At 38.6% G+C, this 21682-nt stretch overlaps 2 long non-coding RNA genes across 2 annotated transcripts in view; one reads left to right on the top strand and one right to left on the bottom strand.

Moving 5' to 3' along the window:
• Positions 1-20873, top strand: part of LOC138927692 (uncharacterized) — a 114217-nt gene extending 93344 nt beyond the window's left edge. The window contains exon 3 of the long non-coding RNA XR_011444170.1: positions 20675-20873. This is a non-coding gene — a long non-coding RNA (uncharacterized lncRNA). The remainder of the gene's footprint in view (positions 1-20674) is intronic.
• On the bottom strand, positions 779-21654 carry LOC138927695 (uncharacterized). Its single transcript, XR_011444174.1, has 5 exons — positions 21544-21654; positions 2766-2846; positions 1759-2694; positions 1257-1700; positions 779-1192 (listed from the first exon to the last, which is right to left on the bottom strand). It is a non-coding gene; the product is annotated as an uncharacterized lncRNA (long non-coding RNA).
• Positions 21655-21682: the final 28 nt, after the last annotated feature.

Genomic DNA, 21682 nt, shown 5'->3' with positions numbered 1-21682 from the left:
TCCGTCCTATACTAGAGTACGGTTCATGTGTCTGGAGTCTCCAATATGGAGTACATAAGGACCGCATAGAATCCGAACAAAAGAACTTAAATTAAACATTCCTAATAGAAGGACTCGAAACTTTAGTCCTCTGTACCTTAGCCGTTGTAGTTCGACATATGCACTGCATGACCCTTTTAGGGTATTATGTTCGAACTACAATGGTCTCTACTCTATTACATCTCTTTCCTGTCCCTCTAATTTAAAATCTAATTTAAATTCTAATTTAAAATATAGAATTTTAAATTTCCTTACTAACTCCTCTTAGCTTAATAGTTAACAAATAACTTAATATATTCTAAAAAATCGTTTCTTGAGCGCCCCTCGGTCGTCTGGGCCTCTAAGCTTTATGATGAATACAGGAATGCTAGCTGATGCTCTTATTGATGCACAAGCCATTTCCAAATTCTGAAAGACCGGAAAAAAAAAAAATAAATAATAAAGAAATGACTCATGAATATGCAAAAAAAATTAATTAAAGAATATTTATGCACCAAAAAAAGTGTTATCTATTTTCCTTGTGAAATGGACTTTATAACATTTCAAAATGCTTTTATATAGATTATCTGCCCAAAAAACTTATCCAAAGTTATGCAAACCAGTACAATATTAACAGATGTCAAAACATTCGCCGAATTAAATGAAATTGTCCTTAAATCTCACGTAGAATTATTACATCCAGGAATAGAAAAACAAACAAGCCCTTTTAAAGAAAAATTTTATTTTCCCGATTATCAGAGATTAATTCAAAATATTATAAATGTGTGTGAAATTTGTAACCTCGCTAAAACAGAACACAGAGATACAAAATTTAAATTTGAATTAACGCCAGAAACCCTTAGCCCCAGAGAAAAATATACCCCGCAGGTATCATCTTCGTCTTCGTCGTCTACATAGTCTTCGTCAAGCTATTCGAGGGCTTCGCATCCTTCGAATGACTGAACTACTAGACATTCTTCCTTTCGCCGTCCAGCCACACGGTAAAGGGGTTTCTTTGATTTTTTATCGAAGGTTAGATACATTGTAGATACATTTTTGTGAATTATTTCGTGCCGAGTAGCTGATTTTTGTGAAGCAAAATACAACCCACACGTTTTGCATATGAGTTTTTGAAGTTGGCTTTGTACCGACGACAATTCAAGTCGTAGGGAATCTGGAGTTAAAGAGGGGAGTGTGATATTAGCACATTCAATATATAAAATGATGATAAAGCTTACCTGCAAATATTTGTTGTGTTTATTTACTGATATCACGAAAGCTCTGCGTTGTAATAGGTCCAGAAAATTGCCCTTCTCATTTTTCTCGGAAGAATTTGAAGAATCAGGTAGAATTTGAAGTAATCCACTTCTAAATTCTCCACAACATTCTTCAGAACGGCATTTCACAATCTGAAGAAAGTATTCACTCTCACAAACATGTTCTTGATACCAGTACTGATCTATGTCTCCAGTTCTGCCTCTTCTTCGTTACGTAGACAATATTTGGCAGTCACAGAAAAGTCATCGAGAACCATGTTCAAAATTTTTTTCCTCTAAGTCGAAGTGTGGTTCTGTCTTGGTTATCCAAATGGCTTCCAAACATGTCGTGCGGCAATATCAACCCAGACAATTCCCGGCTTAGTGGGGCCATTCTCCTTTCGACTCGGTTAAAAGCACTTCTTCCTGAAATAAAAATGGATTTTACAATATAATTTAGCTATTACTAAGATAAAAATTTTACCTGGAGCATTTGTTGTGGCAACAAAAATTGCAACCAAATTGTATGCCTTAAAATGTTGTACTGCATTGGAAATAACCTTCCCATACATGGGATTTTCATTAGGGCCACCGGAAGTTATAATCACCACAGGCTTAACTAGTCCTTCATCGGTCTTGCTATTGATTTAAAAGACTCTAGTTTCACAATACTGTCGAAATCTCTAGCATGAGTTCCAGCAGTAGATGAAGAATGCTTTCCACTTCTAATGCTTATAAATGTGGGGCCAGAGTAACCAACAGCTTTCGGGTCTCCCATTTTTTGTTGACTTATAATTACCCCCGCATAAACTGATGGGATTAGCTTATGCCTTCTATATGACTTTTTCCTTCAATCGAGGAAGAGCTTCTGGGCAATTGTCTTAGATAGGTTGCGGTTCTCGACAAGTTAAACCCTTCTTTTTTGAGCTCTTCATGGAGATCAGACAAGGTTTTCACACTTCTAACAAGGTTAGTGCGCCTCCTTTCAACAGCTCTACTGATGAAAGGCTATCATGATGAAAGCTCTACTGATGAAAGGGTAAACATGGCTATCTCCAAAATAGTTTTATGGAGAAGCGGTTGATCAACTTCGATTGGGGGCCTGCCGGCTGTAGATCGTTGGTTACAAAGACTTTTGGCTTCAGGAATTTCCTCGAATAGGCAGCTCAATTTTTGTTTTTTATTCTGCCTGTATTTATTTTGAGCTTCTGCAATTTGTTGCTTGCGCTTGAGGCTTTTCCTTTCCTTTTCAATTTCTTGCCTAGTTTTAACAAGCTCCTTTTGGATTTCGCTAGCGTTGTTGAATTATTTGCCTGCGCCAGAACTGCTGCTCTCTCAGTTAATGATACAATATTTGCCTTTTCTTGCGCAGGCTTTCTGTAGCTTCTTTCGCTGTTGACATTAGTTTTTGACTTTTTATCTACAATAGTAAAGTATTTAAGTGGTTAAGTTGGTCTGTTACTTAATATTTGGGGATTATTATTTACTTACCCTGATCACTCCATAGATCTAAATAGAATTTTCATTATCGATCGCTAAAAGAGAAACATCGTTTTTGGGAGTTCATATATTCTGTAAATAATTAAAATGTTCTGTAAATAGCACATGTATGAATGCATATGTTTAGCGAACTAAATTAAATATATTTAGAATATCGTAATTGTTTTATAATTGTTCTTTTTTTGCTGATTTCCATATGGCCGTTGCTTCCTTTTGGCAATCCGACGGTCTTTTATCTGGACATCGAAGCTTGTACGATTTAAAAAACGATTGAAATAGTTCACTTAGGTTTGATTCCATTGCAAAACACACGAGCACATGTCACAACCGAAACAGATTACGGTAAATTCCATAATTTCATAACGTACGGCTGATTTTCGAAACACAAAAAATAGAATACTTATTACTTATTGACGGAGTAATCGGCGCACAATCAAATTTTGAATAAATACTTTTAACAACAAAATGTATATAAAATGATTACGTAATCATTGTCCAAGACCCTCCCTCTCCATATAATCAAACATAATCATTTCCTTATAAAAAAAAAAAAATTATAAAAATCGAATGGAACAAACTTGAGAATTTGAACATTTGGATCAATTTCAATATCTAAATGAAAAATTAAATAGAGAAATGAACGGATTCAAATCTGTACAAGAAATTACAGAACACATAGAAGGCATTGAATTAGGAATGCCATTTACAAAAATAGGTAAATTCAACCCAAAGCTCCTAAAACATGACCCGCTTAAACATATTAATTCAGAAAAATTGTTAAATATCAAAACATCCACTTGGTTACAAGTTAAAACTAACGAAATATTGATCATTTCTCATATTGCTCGTACTATTATTAAAACCCCCATTTATAAAATCTTCCCATATCCGGATCGGAATCAGAATAAAATAACCGAAACATTGCATGATAAATATTACATAAAAATTCAGCAAGTCTTTAAAGTAAAAACAAAAGAAATAATAAATAAATGTAAGTAAAAACAAAATATATAGTAAATAATAAATGTATAATAGGTCTCTTAAGACTAACAAATACAGAATGTAGGTATACAAAAATTTACAAGAACTTCGAATTAAATTATATTGAAACCAGCATTACATGGATTTTGCCAAAAACTTTGCTAAATCAGAATTTTATAAATAAAGATTTAATTGCCGAAGGAAACAATATAATAAAAGCATTCAACTGTTCTATACAAATAGAAGATGTAATAATAACAAATACTTTGCTTGATTACACCCGAACTATTTATGTAAACAACAACATAACTATACTCGAACCTTTATCCTATATCGTAGCTAAAGAAATATTCCAAAACCATTTAAAACAATATTTTACAGCCCAAACAATTTTATTAATACTACTAGCAATAATAATTATTATTATAATCATATATTTGATTTATAAATTAAAAAACATCCCAAAAAGGGTAATAATTAATTTTAAAAATCAAAAGGTTATTAGTATTATTAACATGACCTACAGTAATGACCTACAAACTAACCGCCTGAGGACAGGCTAAATTCTTAAGGATGGGGAAGTAACATATCAACAAAATTTCTTTAAGTGTATATCAGTAAATTTTGTAAACCGAAGCTGAAGGCTTTTGTATTGAAAATACAAAGCTGCAAATAGCCTCATTCCAATTCCGGATTTCCATTTTCTAAGAGTCACTTCAGATTGAAAACCAAAACAATATTTGGATAAATCAAATCTCAAATCTTTCAAGCCAAAGACAAAGCCAAAGGCAAATGCAGAGATTGAAAATATTGTTTATAAAAGCTATAAGTGGCCTGTATTTACGGGTTGGATAACTCTCCCCCTTCTAAAATGGATCGTCCCGATTCAATATGAAATTCGTTTAAATGATCTCTTCATTCTGTTTTCGTTATGTGTTTCCAACATTTTCTCTTGATTATTTTCAAAAGTTGAGGAATGTTATCGTGCTCTAGTTCGTTGTAGAATGAATGCTCTGATTATATTCTAGAGCGGCTCTTATTACTATTTCAGAAAAGTCAGCTAAATTAAATTCTTCAACGCATCGAGCTAATTCTGTTAATGTAGAATGTGCCCTTTCAACTTGTCTTTTTGACTTGTCTGCGTAATGTAAAGTTTAATTGCACCTTTGTGCGAAAGATTTAAATTGGGGAATTGGGGTTTCCCCAATTGGAACTTTTATTGGGTGCCTGTTATATTTTTTTTCGTTACAAATCACACAATTTTTAATATATTCTTTTAATTTTTTAAAACAGTTTGGCCAATAATATAATTTACTGATCTGTTTGTAGTTCTCTTCTAGCCCCCTATGAGCACGGCTGTGTGTTTCTTCTATTATTATAGCTTTATCTTCCTCGTTTTCCACGTCTTGTAGAAAGATTCTTGTTAAAAGGAATGTGTTTGTGAAATTATTTTTTAATGGTAATTGAATTTGAAATTGGTTCTCTAAGGTACAATGAGTTCTTACCGTAATGTTAGGTGGAAGATACTCTTAATATAGTTATTAAATTTTCTGGTGTGTCAAATTCAATTAAATGTCGTGTCCTGTCAAAGATTTTCAGTGACTCATGTATTTTCTACCTCCCCGTTGTTAATAACAGTTGTTGTTTAAATTGATTTAAGAATTTACGGGTCTCTTGTTTTACATTTTCAAAACTACTTTCAGCTGAATGCTGTGTGTTCTGATCTGAGTCAGACAGGTCTGTTTGTTCTATATCGCTGTTAGTAATATTATTTATCTGAATTCGAGATATTGCGTCGGCTACAAAATTTTTGGAACCGGGCTTATATATTATTTTCGGTGTAAAGCTTTTTATGAAAGAATACGATCCTTTTATATCTACGTTAGGATTTTTATCCGAAATTGTGTAAGATAAGAATTGATGGTTGGTTTGAATTTCAATTCCAATAACTTCGTATACGTAATTTCTTCGATTTTTAAAGCCCCGTACTATCGCTAAAAGTTCCTTCTTATTAGTTGCATAAGCATGTTTTAGACTACGTTTTAGAAATAAAAGTAATAAGTTTTCCTTCTTGAGATAAAACTGCACAAATTGCGACGTCTAAAGCGTCGGTGGTCAGGGTTAATTTTTTTTTTATAGTCCGTTTGAAATAGTTTTACTTGAGCAATACGATTTTCTTTGGTCTCGTTAAAAGCTTTTATAGCTGGTTTATCCAATTGAATTAACATTGTTGACATTCTTTTTTAAATTTTGTCATTATGACCTCCAAGATATTTTGTTAGAGGTTTGGCTATGAAGGCGTAGGCGTGAAACAAAATTTCTATAATAGCCCGTAAGATTTAGAAAACTTCTTAGTTCCCGAATATTTTCTGAAAGCGGATATTTACTAATGGTTTCAATTTTCTCTGGGTCTGTCTTGATGACGTTATAGGACACGATGTATCCTAGAAAATGGGTTTCGCGTTTAAAAAACTTTGATTTTTTTAAGGAGATTTTCAGGTTTGGCCTTAAAATAATATAATATTTATAATTTTGTTTAGATCTGTATAGTGTTGTTCAATTGAATTTGAGAATATTATAGTGTTGTATATATAGACATGACATGTTTTCCCTATTTGTTCTCTTAGAATATCGTCCTTTGATCTTTGAAAGACTCTTGGTGCATTTGGTTATCCGAATGGCATTCCCTCAATCTCTTTTCCCTCAATCCGCCTAATTGGTCGGTACCTATATTATTTATTTGATTTTTGACGGTATTTACTTCGTCGGCACTTTCAGGATTTTTAATACCCAAGATATTTATATTTTTATTGACGGATATTTCTACGTCGGCGTTCTCAGGATTTTTAATTCCCAAGATGTTTTTATTTTTATTGACGGATATTTCTACGTCGGCGTTCTCAGGATTTTTAATTCCCAAGATGTTTTTATTTTTATTGACGGATATTTCTACGTCGGCGTTCTTAGGATTTTTAGTTCCCAAGATATTTTTTTTTTGTTGACGGATATTTCTACGTCGACGTTCTCGGGATTTTTAGTTCCCAAGACATTTGTATTTTTGTTGACGGATATTTCTACATCAGCGTTCTCGGAATTTTTAATTCCCAAGCTTTTCTCACTATTTTCAACAAATAATGAATCTGTGTTTTCGGTACCATTATCATCAAAATACTTTTTTATAATAAATTCTTTTAATGGAAGAATATTATTTTCTTCAATTAAACGTATTTCATTTTTCTCCTCATTATCATAATATTTTATCTTCTCCTGTTTCCCATTATATTCCAAGATTCCCTTAACTATATGGTATTTATTTAAGCTCCAATTTTTCTTAATTTTTCTTCTTAATAAATTGAATCCAATTAGAATATCAGATTCTAAACCTTCGATTTCATAAAATAATTGTTTGGTTTCAAATATATTTATTAAAGCCTAATAATTGAGTAGCTATGAACTGTTACGTTTTTGTATATTGGTAGCTCGTTTTTATTTTCCCAAAAATTCCCCTTTTTATGTAACAAGCAGTGGCTCCTGTATCTATTAAAACTTTTAGCTGCTTCTTGGTTTTTCGATCTATCCTATTTAAATAAGGCATTCCTTTGTAGATGTCTGGTCTAAAAAATGGTCTTCATTGATATTTTTTAATCTGGTTACTTTATTAGGTGGCTGACTTTCTGTTCCATCTGATTCCCTTTTTTGAGCTTGAGTTTGCTCTCTATTTTTATTTGTGTTATAGAAATTTGAACGATTTTTATTTTGATAATAATTATTATTGTATCTACCTTGATTATCGTTTGCCTGCCAATTATTATATCTTCCTTGGTTACTATTTGCCAGCCAATTTTGGCTCGGCTGCCAATTGTTATTACATTTATTCTGGAGTTGAATCGGTGGATCAACATCCAGAGGCTCGATAGCTTGTTGCTTTTGATTATTATTTTGATTATTATTTTGCCAAAAATTTCCCTTTTGTGGCCAATTGTAATTTTGGTTATGATTAAAATTATTTCCCATTTTAGTGGTATTATTATTTTGTCGTATTTGATCAAATCGTAAGTTGTTTCCCCGATATTTACTTTCATTTTTAAATCCATTAAACCTATTTGCGAATTGAGCACGGAAGTTTTTTGATTCTGATTCTTGGACCTTTGTCAAAGCATTGGGTAAATCTGGTGGATTTAATGAGAAAAGAGTTTCTGAAATAGATCCTTTCTGAATAGTTTCTGAATAGAGCATTTCTCCTTATTAAATTGTTTGTTTCTTTGGTAATTACACTGTTCTTTCCGTATGTCATTATGGTTTTGTTTATTAGTAAGTAACATCGTTATCGTTATAGTACTCAGTAATTGTCATTCGTCCTTGCCTGAGGATACTTAGTTCTGACATGTATTGGTCGTTTGTCACTATATATAAAGTCCAATCGGGATAAGATTGCTTTAAAGTTTAAAACTGAGCCATGATTAATAAGAGCATCATGGGCAGCTCCCATAATTTTATTTCGTAAAATACTTAAGGCGTTAAATTTTGTTCACTTTCAATTTTATAGAGACTTATTACAGTTTCTGCAGCTTCCCTCCAACCTACATATTGTGTTGGTTCCCCTGTGAAACTTGGTAAGGATTTTACCACTTCAAGTGTTGTATCGCATTTTATAGCTGGGCCAATTGTTTGTGTTTTATAATCTTCCACAGTTTTTGCATCTGTGGCTAGCCTTCTTTCTAAACATTCTACTTTCCTGCTAACTTCATTCAATTGAGCGTTTATTAATCTGTTTATCAATTCCACTGTTAAACCGCCGTCTGTGGCTACACTCCCTGCAAAAAAAATTTGGTGATGAACCTCCGGTTGCCATTGTTAAATTTAATTCACAAAAGCTATTTATCAAATCTTCCAGATTTATTCTTTATATTATTTGTAAAATCGCGAATCTTACTTTTTGCAATATATAAATCTTATATATTTTTTTCTCTAATTCACTGATCTTAAATTATAACCTTTAATTTTTTATTATTTTAAATTAATTCCTAACGATATTGTCCCGTTGGGGTCTTCCTTCTGTGTGGTTGGTGGTTGATCGTCATTCCTTTATACAGTTGATTAATGGATAGAGAATGTCCTGTCTACCTTCCTTTTGTTGGAGTTGTCTTTTTATTTGTTTTTGTTGTTCTTGTTTTTTTTTGTTTTTTTTTTGTGCGTTGATTTTTTTAGGTTTGTGTTCTTGTAATTGTTTGGTTTAAAATTTCGGCCCACCTTTATTTTAATTCACTCTTTATGGATTATTTCATTAATTAATTTCATTAATAATTAATTGGTGGATGTTTTAATTTTTCCACTAAAACTGTTGAGTTGTTGACCGCGCGAGTTCCGTTTATGTTTAACTTATTTTTTATTAAACAATTTTTTTTGAGCTTTATGTGACGCGGCCCCACGTTGGGCGCCAGTTAAATTGTTTGTAGTTCGGTGAATAAAAAAAATGTAAATTTTATTTTTTAATTATACAACTTGGTGTTAAACCTTTATTTATTAAACTTAATTATTACAAAACACTTTTGATTTTTTTAAAATATTTATTGTCAACCGTTTGCGGTCTCGGTCAAAATAGGACTGGCTTCTTAATTCTTAATCTGATCCAAAGAACCATCCGTTGTGTTTAGATTAAAGGCTTAAGATGAAAATGTCGCATCTTATTGTGAAATTCGATTAAGCTGATCGATGCAATTTGGTGGGTACTTGAAACGCAAAACGGGTTATTGATTGGGCTTCGGAGGGAAGCTGATGTTTACTTTTGATTTTAATTTGTTTATGGGGAACCGAGATCGGACCTCAGAGCCAAAGACAAAGCCGAAGGCAAATGCAGAGTTTGAAAATAATTTTTATAAAATTCATAAGTGGAAAACCATAAGTGGCCTGGATTTATGGGTTGGATAATTGAGCCAAAGACTAAAGCAAATGGCAAATGCAGAGATTGAAAATATTGTTTATAAAAGCCATAAGTGGCCTGGATTTACAGGTTGGATAACTCTCCCCCTTCTAAAATGGATCATCCCGATTCAATATGAAATTCGTTTAAATGATCTCTTAATTCTGTTAAAAAATGTTTAATAGATTTTTCTGGTTCAGGCCGATGTTTTTTGGTTACAATAATATAGCATTTTTGTATTTTATAATAAGTGAAAGAATCAAATATATAATGATTAAAATCAATAAAATAAATGTAAATGATAGTTATTAAATTTTCTGGTGTGTAAAATTTAATTAAATGTCGTGTCCTGTCAAAGATTTTCAGTGACTCATGTATTGTATACCTCCCCGTTGTTAATAACAGTTGTTGTTTAAATTGATTTAAGGATTTACGGGTCTCTTGTTTTACATTTTAAAAACTACTTTCAGCTGAATGCTATGTGTTCTGATCTGAGTCTGACAGGTCTGTTTGTTCTATATCGCTGTTAGTAATATTATTTATCTGAATTCGAGATAATGCGTCTGCAACTACATTTGTTGTACCGGGCTTATATGTTATTTTTTAAAACTTTGTATGAATGAATACCATCCTTTCATATCTATATGAAATTGTGTAAGATAAAGATTGATGGTCGGTTTGAATTTCACGAGAATTTGCTTCCCGTGTGTGTAGGGGGGAGTGGTTCCGCAAAACGATTCCAGAAAAATTAGAAGTCGGGGGCGTCTTCGGTTTCAGTGTAAAGAACGCGTTCAGCTTTATTGGCTGCGTACATCGAATTGATCTTAAAAACTAGTGAAAAAAAAGAGATCGCCGACAGCCAACGAGCGAGAAGAGAGGGCACAGAGGGGCGAGTGTGCACGCGCTCTTTAGCGTGGGTGCGCTCTTTAGCGCGGGTGCGCTCTTCAGCGCGGATGCGCTCTTCAGCGCGGATGCGCTCTTCAGGTGAGTGGCCCCTCACCTAAACATTCCGCCCCCCTTGCAATCGCTCGGGTTGCAATAGCTCCCTCGATGTTATGGCTGGTGGCAGGCTCCGGACACGACCCATCCAAACACGGTGCTCTGGGCCACTGGCAGTCCGTCCTGGATCTTCAGGAAGCCCGGTTGAATAATCCGTGGGTACATATCTGCGCCCAGGATGACGGAGATTGTCGCTGGCAGATGGAATCGCTCATCCGCCAGGGTCACGCCTCGGAAGTGGGCACGCACCGCCTCGCTCAGCTCCCGGGACGGCGTACGAACTCGCACGTGAGGCTCGATCTTGAACATGACCTCCAGCCGAACGCTATCATCGGTCGTTGACCCCACGGTGGCGGAACACACCTGTTCGTCCCCCACGCTGGTAGTGGGCAGCCGGAAACACGCTGCGAGCGAGGCGTCGATGCAGCTCGAGGGCGTGCATGGGTCGATAAGCGCCCCCGTTTCGAAGCTCCGGGTCCCGGTGTCGATCCGCACTAGTGCAGTCGGCAGCACGTTGACGCTGTTCCGTTGCAGCAGCGATGAGAGGGTAGGCGCAGCGACTGCGTCCAGGTGCGGATGACGCGGGCGGATGAGCGGTGGTTGGCAACCGAGTGACGCTGAGTGACGGAAACTAGAAGACGTTCAGCCGACGTAATCTCATTAGCGGTCAGGTGCTCTTCAAACGAGGGTCGAATCTTCCGCGCGCGCTGGATGAAGCGATTAACATAGGCAATGACTCGTAATGCCTTGTCGAGTGTGGAAAAACGCTCAAGGAGATCTTCGGGGGGTACTTTCGCGACATGGACCTTGACTGCTCGCTTCTCGAGTTCAGTCACGGGGGTATCATAGCCTTGAGTGGGCCAGTCGCTGCGAAGCCTCTGCAGCCAGTCAGGACCGTGCCACCACAACTGGTTATCTGCAAGATCTTGGAGAGCTACGCCCCGGCTAGCGAGATCCGCAGGGTTATGCTCGGAGCGGACATGTGCCCATTTCTGCACGTCGGTGAACTGGGTGATCTTGGTCACCCGGTTGGCCACGAACGTTGTCCACTGGCACGCTGACTTATGCAGCCACGCGAGGACAATAGTCGAGTCGGTCCAACAGTATAGGGCAGACGCGGCCCCTGGCATTTGTGGCAGAACGGCGGTGGCCATCTCGGACAACAACAAGGCACCGCACAGTTCTAGTCGAGGGAGCGAAACCGTCTTAACTGGGGCCACTCGAGTCTTTGCAGTCAGCAGGGTCACTATTACCGTGGACCCGATTTCGACACGAACGTAAATTGCTGCGCCGTACGCCTTCTGTGAAGCGTCGCAGAACCCGTGGTGTTCGACCTTTAGGTGTGGTCGGAACGTGACCCATCGAGGAACACGAATCTGATCGAGCACCGAGTAATTCTTTAGGAAGTCAACCCATCGCTGACAGAAATCTTGAGGGAGGGCGTCATCCCACCCTAGATCCAGAAGCCAAATGTCTTGCATGAACATTTTTGCCCGAACAATGAAAGGAGCGAGCCAACCTGCTGGATCGAACAATTTGGCAATTTGGGAGAGGACTTGGCGCTTTGTGAAAACCGAGCCGGAAGTCAATTCTGGCGGGACAAAAAAGAATTCATCAGTCGTCGCTTTCCACCGCACGCCGAGTGTCTTGGCCGTGCTCTCTGCATCGATGTCGAGAAAGTCAGCTCGGAGACGGTGATCGATCGGAATGTCGGCCAGGATTGCCTTGTTATTCGACGTCCATTTCCTAAGTGGGAACCCTGCTGACTCTAGGGCCCCTTTCAGCTCCCGAATCGAAGCTTGGGTTTCAGTTTTGGAGTCTGCCCCCGCGAGAACGTCATCAACGTACATAAACTGCCGGATAATTTGGCTTGCCTGCGGATACTTCGACTCTTCGTCGTCAGCGAGCTGTCGCAGCACACGGATCGCCAGGAACGGGGCACAATTGACACCGAAGGTTACCGTTTTCAACTCGTAGTCGCGGATATCCCCATCGGGATTGCGAAACAAAATACGTTGGAGCGGAGTATGCTTGGGGTCTACCCAAATTTGCTGATACATCTTCTCGATGTCGGCGTTGAAGACAAACCTAAAGTACCGCCACTTTAGGATTTGAATCGTCAGGTCGGATTGTAAGACCGGGCCCGCATAAAGAATGTCGTTCAGACTGGTCCCGTTTGCGAACGGGCTCGAAGCATTGAAGACCACTCGCACCTTGGTGGTCGTGCTTTCGGGCTTGAAGACTGCATGATGTGGAAGATAGTAGGTAGCGGAATTGCTCGCGGGAGAGACCTCGGTCATGTGGCCTAAGTCGATGTACTCCTGAATTACCGAGTCATAGCGGGCCTTAAGGGGCGGGTCCCTCTTCAGGCGCTGCTCGTTACGCAGAAACTGAGCAAGGGCAAAGCACCGTGAAGCCGCTAGCTCGGAACCCTTCTGCCCGGGGTCGCGTAAGGGGAGCGTCACAACGTACTTGCCACACTCGTCTCTTTTCGTCGTCTGGACAAAATTGTGCTCGTAAACGGAATCCGATTCCGAACTTATCGGTGTGGGCACATCTTCCACCTCCCAGAATTTGGTGAGGAGCTGATCCAGTGAGTCACCGAGGCGGGGGGCCACTCGTGTGGAAAAAACGGACACGCTGCGGGGATTGGCTGGAGATAATGGGCCTGTCAGCACCCATCCAAAAATGGTCTCCTGACCGAGAAGCGACCCGCATATGTTAGCCTTGGCATTACCGAGGAGAATGGACGGAAGAATGTCAGCTCCTATTAGTACATCGACTTGGGAGCTCTCAAAGAAGTTGGGGTCCGCCAGGGGAATGTCGGGCAGCCCCTTGAGACGATCTCGCGGAATCGGGTATGATGGCAGATTTCCTGCCAACTGCGGCAGAACGTAGGCCGCAGTCTCTAATTGTAGCCCGGGTCTAGACGGCGACCGAATGGAGAAATGGCACAATTTTGTAGACTGCGCGGAAATGGTCTGATTAAGGCCGGAAACTTGGGCTTGAATCGTCTTGAAGGGTGGTTTGACGAGGTTGAACAGTCGTTCCGTTATGAAGGTCGCTTCGGACCCTGAGTCTATCAGAGCTCGTGCCTGGAAGCTGCACCCCAAATGGCACACGTTGATGAGGGCCGTGCCTAGTAGGACGGCTCCTTACCCGGAAGCGAAACACACCTGCACAACCGACTGATCCTCTGAGCCGTTTGTGCTTCTGGCAGTCTGTGCGGGTCGAGCCCTTGCTGTCGTAGGCGGACTTGGAGTGGTGGCGAACGGATTGCCGCGGTGCAGAAGGGTGTGGTGTCGGCTGTGACATGTGAAGCAGGTATGGGCGGTCGTTCAGTCTCGTTGCTGGTGCCCTCGGGCAAAACAGTTCAAACATAGCTGCTTTCCAAGAACCGCGGACATAAACGAATGGGGTGGTTCTCCCTCGAACAGAGATCGCAACCCTTGGGGCCCGGAACCACTCGAGTCTCGTAGGAGTGGAGCCTTCGAGCAGGGGCAGTAGGAGTTCCCGACCTTGGCGGAAGTTGCCCGGAGCCACTAGGTATGACGTCGTCGATCGCTTCCAGAGTGCGATGGCGCTCTGTCAGGAAGTTGTCTAATTCCTTCCATGTTGGAATTTCGGCCTTGTTATGAACGGATTGCTCCCACATGGAAAGTGTGACTTTGGGGAGCTTTGACGAAATCATAAACACCAGGAGGCAGTCCCAAGCCTCAACATTGATGGCGGACATTGCTAGGGCTGTCAGACAACTCTGAATGGTGGCTTGGAGCTCCTTCAGCGCGACCCCGGACTCTTGAGAAATAGCCTGGAGGTTGAAAAGGATTTTCAACTGGCTATTGACCAGTAGCCGCCGGTTCTCAAAGCGGTCTGTGAGGCTTTGCCAAGCGACGACAAACCCCTCATGGGTAAGCGGAGCCTTAGAGACAATGGCGTGGGCGTCTCCACTTGTTTTGGACAGTAAGTGGAACAACCTCTCTACCGGGGTGAGCCGCGAGTTTTGGATGTAAAGGGCCGTAAACAAGTCTCTGAAGGTGGGCCACCGAAGATAATCACCCGCGAAGACCTCGGTATCCACCGGAGGTAACCGGCAACCTGTAGACGCGGGCGTGTGTATATTGACGGAAGTCTGAGTGGATTGGGAGGCAATTTTCTCCCGAAGCTGGGCAATACACCTCGAATAGACGGAGTAACAGTAGCTGTACTTCGATTCCAGCACTGTCGAGATGGCCGCATTTTCGTCGGACTCGGCTAGCAAATCGGAGCAGCTCTGATAGCTTTTCTCCACCTTCTCCCACAGTGCCCGAATTTGGTCCCGATGGACTTCGCACATGTATCGGGAGCCCACTTCCGTTTCTCTGGCGGCCGGAGTATTTATGTTGGCCTCAAATTGGCTAACTCGATCTGAAGTGGCGATGAACTTCTTCAGCGCCACGTCGACCGCACCTTGAGCCATTTTTGCAACGGAACGAGTCTGCCTCTGTGAAGGACCGGAGATCGTGTTGACGGATTCGTCACTCTTCGCCCTTGGAATGGCACTGTACGCCTTAGGCTTTAAAAGAGGCGTCCGCGGAGAAGCGGATTGAGATCTCTCCAAACGGATGGTTGGGATCGGACGTGGCTTTTGGTCGTCTCCCGTGGGCATTCTCAGACACCAATTCGCTGGTCAGCGCTTGCCGACTGACTTGCGCAATAGCTGGCTCGTACGAAGCGGTAGCCGGTCACTAATGTGATGAGACCGGTGAGATCTCGGACGAAATGCGATTGCAAGGCCAAGTGGGAATTAGTAGCGCCGATGTCGAGAGGAACGTCGGATGCGGCACAATTCGGATGTGGGAGAAACTTCAGGAAGCCAGAAAACCAGATGGGCCAAGGCTTGTCGAGATTCTAGGCGGATGTTGCCAGATGCTGAATAGAAGCAGCGTTAGGAAAAAATGACGGAACGGAAAATGGATAAGGACCGGAAAATTCGTTCTCGTTCGGAAAAATAATTGATGACTGTCTATATATGTATATTTCGACCAGTATGGCTCGTACGTATGTAAATATTTAATTCCTAACTATTTTCGAATTGGCGGAGCCGGAAAGGTGGACTTGACCTAGGCTTGAATTTAACACAAAGAGAAAATAAATAATTAATTTTTGCCTAATTGTCGGATTTAATTATTATGGAGACAGACGGGTGGGGATGAAAATCTCCAGTTTTAATCAATTGAGGTTAATTATCCCGAAGTTGGAACGGTGGAATTGAAACCGCGGCTCGATTCTGACAGAAGATCGACAAATAAATTATTTATTTATAATTTTTTGATAATTAAATTTTCGACGAGTGGCCGGAAAGGTGAATTAAAAACCACTGGCCCTTTGCTCGAACGGAAAATAAGACGTCAATAAATTTTCGTAGTTATAATTATAAATACATGAATTTATAATTAATTGATTTTTTTTTTTAATTTATTTGGTTATATATTTCCTGAAATTGGAGGCAGAAAATATTGAGAAATATATGGGAATACATGCAAGTAGGGCAAGGGCATGTGGGACATATGATGGCACAGTGGAACGTCGATAAGTGGACTGTATGGTTAAATTGTATCGGTTATATATTTCCTGAAATCGGAGGCAGAAAATATTTGGAGATATGTGGACATGCATGCAGGTACGGATATATGTATGTAAGGGCATGTGGGCATATGTATGTTGGCACAGTGGAGCGTCGATAATGTGTAACGGCGGAAACGGAAAAGTTATGTGGTGTAAAAAATTGGGGATGAAAAACCAATATTACGACAGCGGCGGACTGTTCGGTGAACTTGGAGATTCCCGGAACCACTTCACACCGGCTGGCCAATATTAATTATGCCCTTTTATTTTTATATTTTTTTTTTATTTTTTTCACCACACACTTTCACTGTTCACTTGCCGATTTTTTTTGCGGATTAATTGCACCAATCACAATGTATGTGTGTATGCATGTACATATGCCTCGACCGTTGGCGAGCGAACGGATAACGGAAAAGCCAAAAACGGCGAGGAATATGGCGAGGCACACACAACGGAGATGGATGGAAAATTTGGTAATTTTTTGTCTTAGAAAAGTCTCAAGCTGCCGTGGTGTCGGAAAACTCGGACTTGGAGTTGACACGGAGGGAAAAACAATCTTGCAGCAGTGTGAACGAAATTTTATGTTCGGACCACTGCTGAAGACCGGCAGAGAGACGGAGACGGAAAAAATATGTCTGTTCTAAAAGGAATTTGCATATTTATCATTGAATGCTCCTTTTAAATATAGTGAACTATCTTTTCCCTCAATCCGCCTAATTGGTCGGTACCTATATTATTTATTTGATTTTTGACGGTATTTACTTCGTCGGCACTTTCAGGATTTTTAATACCCAAGATATTTATATTTTTATTGACGGATATTTCTACGTCGGCGTTCTCAGGATTTTTAATTCCCAAGATGTTTTTATTTTTATTGACGGATATTTCTACGTCGGCGTTCTTAGGATTTTTAGTTCCCAAGATATTTTTTTTTTGTTGACGGATATTTCTACGTCGACGTTCTCGGGATTTTTAGTTCCCAAGACATTTGTATTTTTGTTGACGGATATTTCTACGTCAGCGTTTTCGGAATTTTTAATTCCCAAGCTTTTCTCACTATTTTCAACAAATAATGAATCTGTGTTTTCGGTACCATAATCATCAAAATACTTTTTTATAATAAATTCTTTTAATGGAAGAATATTATTTTCTTCAATTAAACGTATTTCATTTTTTTTCTCATTATCATAATATTTTAACTTCTCCTGTTTCCCATTATATTCCAAGATTCCCTTAACTATATTTATTTTAGCTCCAATTTTTCTTAATTTTTCTTCTTAATAAATTGAATCCAATTAGAATATCAGATTCTAAACCTTCGATTTCATAAAATAATTGTTTGGTTTCAAATATATTTATTAAAGCCTAATAATTGAGTACCTGAGAGTCCCATATGTGAGCGAAGAAGTTCAGCGATTCGCCAATAGGTACGTGGAAAGGCTGGACCGACATCCTAACCCTGAGGCCATCAATCTTTTGGACAACAGCTACACCACAAGGAGGCTGAAACGGACCCACCCATTGGACCTCTGCCACTCGGGCGAAATAACTTGAATTCTATCGCTAAGGTTTACTGTTAAAATTAGTTTCCTAGGATAAGCAAACATTGTACTACTCAATATTTCATTAAGTTAAGGTCCCATTATAAAATTTAATTATTGTCCATATCTCCGGACAGATTTTAAATATAACTATTGATTGATTGATAATAAAAAAAAAAAAAAAAAATAATTGAGTAGCTATGAACTGTTACGTTTTTGTATATTGGTAGCTCGTTTTTATTTTCCCAAAAATTCCCCTTTTTATGTAACAAGCAGTGGCTCCTGTATCTATTAAAACTTTTAGCTGCTTCTTGGTTTTTCGATCTATCCTATTTAAATAAGGCATTCCTTTGTAGATGTCTGGTCTAAAAAATGGTCTTCATTGATATTTTTTAATCTGGTTACTTTATTAGGTGGCTGACTTTCTGTTCCATCTGATTCCCTTTTTTGAGCTTGAGAGAGCAACTCTATTTTTATTTGTGTTATAGAAATTTGAACGATTTTTATTTTGATAATAATTATTATTGTATCTACCTTGATTATCGTTTGCCTGTCAATTATTATATCTTCCTTGGTTACTATTTGCCAGCCAATTTTGGCTCGGCTGCCAATTGTTATTAGATTTATTCTGGAGTTGAATCGGTGGATCAACATCCAGTGGCTCGATAGCTTGTTGCTTTTGATTATTATTTTGATTATTATTTTGCCAAAAATTTCCCTTTTGTGGCCAATTGTAATTTTGGTTATGATTAAAATTATTTCCCATTTTAGTGGTATTATTATTTTGTCGTATTTGATCAAATCGTAAGTTGTTTCCCCGATATTTACTTTCATTTTTAAATCCATTAAACCTATTTGCGAATTGAGCACGGAAGTTGTTTGATTCTGATTCTTGGACCTTTGTCAAAGCATTGGGTAAATCTGGTGGATTTAATGAGAAAAGAGTTTCTGAAATAGATCCTTTCTGAATAGTTTCTGAATAGAGCATTTCTCCTTATTAAATTGTTTGTTTCTTTGGTAATTACACTGTCCTTTCCGTATGTCATTATGGTTTTGTTTATTAGTAAGTAACATCGTTATCGTTATAGTACTCAGTAATTGTCATTCGTCCTTGCCGGAGGATACTTAGTTCTGATTCGAGAACATGTATTGGTCGTTTGTCACTATATATAAAGTCCAATCGGGATAAGATTGCTTTAAAGTTTAAAACTGTGCCATGATTAATAAGAGCATCATGGGCAGCTCCCATAATTTTATTTCGTAAAATTGTTAAGGCGTTAAATTTTGTTCACTTTCAATTTTATAGAGACTTATTACAGTTTCTGCAGCTTCCCTCCAACCTACATATTGTGTTGGTTCCCCTGTGAAACTTGGTAAGGATTTTACCACTTCAAGTGATGTATCGCATTTTATAGCTGGGCCAATTGTTTGTGTTTTATAATCTTCCACAGTTTTTGCATCTGTGGCTAGCCTTCTTTCTAAACATTCTACTTTCCTGCTAACTTCATTCAATTGAGCGTTTATTAATCTGTTTATCAATTCCACTGTTAAACCGCCGTCTGTGGCTACACTCCCTGCAAAAAAAATTTGGTGATGAACCTCCGGTTGCCATTGTTAAATTTAATTCACAAAAGCTATTTATCAAATCTTCCAGATTTATTCTTTATATTATTTGTAAAATCGCGAATCTTACTTTTTGCAATATATAAATCTTATATTTTTTTTTCTCAAATTCACTGATCTTAAATTATAATCTTTAATTTTTTATTATGTTAAATTAATTCCTCACGCTATTGTCCCGTTGGGGTCTTCCTTCAGTGTGGTTGGTGGTTGATGGTCCTTCCTGGATACAGTTGATTAATGGATAGAGAATGTCCTGTCTTCCTTCCTTGATTTTATTAATGATTTATTGATTTATTAATTTTGTGTTCTTGTAATTGTTTGGTTTAAAATTTCGGTCCACCTTTGTTTTAATTCACACTTTATGGATTATTTCAATAATTAATTTCCATTTACTTTGTTGTTAACGATCACTGTCATTTGGTAGTGTCGTTTGGTGGATGTTTTAATTTTTCCACTAAAAATGTTGAGTTGTTGACCGCGCGAGTTCCGTTTATGTTTACCTTATTTTTTATTTAACAATCTTATTGGAGCTTTGTGTGACGCGGCCCCACGAGTTGGGCGCAACTTAACTTTGTTGTTTGTCGGTAAATTAAAAAAATATAACTTTTTATTTTAAATTATAAAACTTTGTGTTAAACCTTTATTTATTAAACTTAATTATTACAAGAAACTTTCGTTATTCTTAATTATTTTCTGTCAACCGTTCGCGGTCCCGGTCAAAATAGGACTGGCTTCTTAATTCTAAATCTTATCCAAAGAACATCGGCCATGTGTTGTGTTTAGATTAAAGGCTTAAGATGAAAATGTCGCATCTTATTGTGAAATTCGATTAAGCTGATCGATGCAATTTGGTGGGTACTTGAAACACAAAAGGCGTAATTGATTGGGCTTCGGAGGAAAGCTGATGTTTACTTTTCATTTTGATTTGTTTATGGGAAACCGAGATCGGATCTCAGAGCCAAAGACAAAGCAAATGCAGAGTTTAATAATATTGTTTAGAAAATTCATAAGTGGAAAACCATAAGTGGCCTTGACTTATGGGTTGGATAATTGAGCCAAAGACAAAGCCAAAGGCAAATGCAGAAATTGAAAATATTGTTTATAAAAGCCATAAGTGGCCTGTATTTACGGCTTGGATATCTTGCATATGCGGATATGACGCAAGAAATCATCCGATTGCCTATTGACTTCCTACTGTTATAACATTTTCTTTCATTTACGTCTTTAAGGTTTAGGCGAAACGTGTTCGATGGCCCACAAGTTTGAAGTGCAACTTATTGTGTTTTGACACTCTGTCAAGAGTGCCGAAAGATCGGCATACTATTGAATATCCTACGGCCAGCAGCCGTTTCGCTTTCTTCGCCGGTTTGGCCTGGCTTTGCTTTCGGGCTCGTGTCCGTGTTGCCAACAGTTCAACATTTGTTTCGTCCGAAGACTCGTGGTCTGCTGACAAAAGCCGATAACTGCTGATAACGGGAACTTCTGCGACCAGGTTGCCGCCTCCAGTGAAAGTGAATCCATATTCGGCGAAAATTGAACTCCAGAAACAGACTCTATCGCCTCAAGAATTTAATTAGAATTTAATTACACGAAAAACTTGATTGTGACCCAGAGCATATTTCGGCCATTATTCAGTGAAATAAAATGTAACTAATCGAAAATTTCGAAAATATTTGAATATACATTTGCTTTCTTTAATGAGCCATATTTTTGAGTAGAGATTTTAGCAGGTCGCCTTCATTATTAATAAACAAAAGATTGGATTTAATATAAGAAATGGAAAAAAGATAGTAACATAACATAAATAGGTTCGCAACTCGTTTACTCCTCCATGGAGGTTTTAATTCGTCCAGGTTCCATTTTATTGGAGTACAGTTGAAGTAAGAGATGATTACGTGATGAGTCATTAAAAGTGCCGAATAAAATAAAGCGCCGAAGAGAATTAATTAATTAAAGTACAAAAAGTAACCCTTATCGTCCCTATTCATATATAGTACTTAGTACAAAGAACCATCTAGTTCCGAAAAATATTTGGTTTAAAACAAAAATAATAATAAAAAAAAATGTCGAAGAACTACCTGCTTACCTGCACACTTACCTGCTCCAACTTTATGCTCAACTGGATTGGCGGACTCGGCCACTGGTGGTGATTGTAAAACTTTGGGCCCAGTACCACGACATCAACGACGCCAAACGGATGACCATTTCTAGCTACTCGCTGGTGCTAATGGTCCTGC

This window comes from Drosophila bipectinata, unplaced genomic scaffold (genome assembly GCF_030179905.1).
Source record: "Drosophila bipectinata strain 14024-0381.07 unplaced genomic scaffold, DbipHiC1v2 scaffold_58, whole genome shotgun sequence".
Classification (NCBI taxonomy): Eukaryota; Metazoa; Arthropoda; class Insecta; order Diptera; family Drosophilidae; genus Drosophila; species Drosophila bipectinata.
The sequence above is the reverse complement of the archived record's forward strand: the minus strand, read 5'-3'. Positions and strand labels throughout refer to the sequence as shown.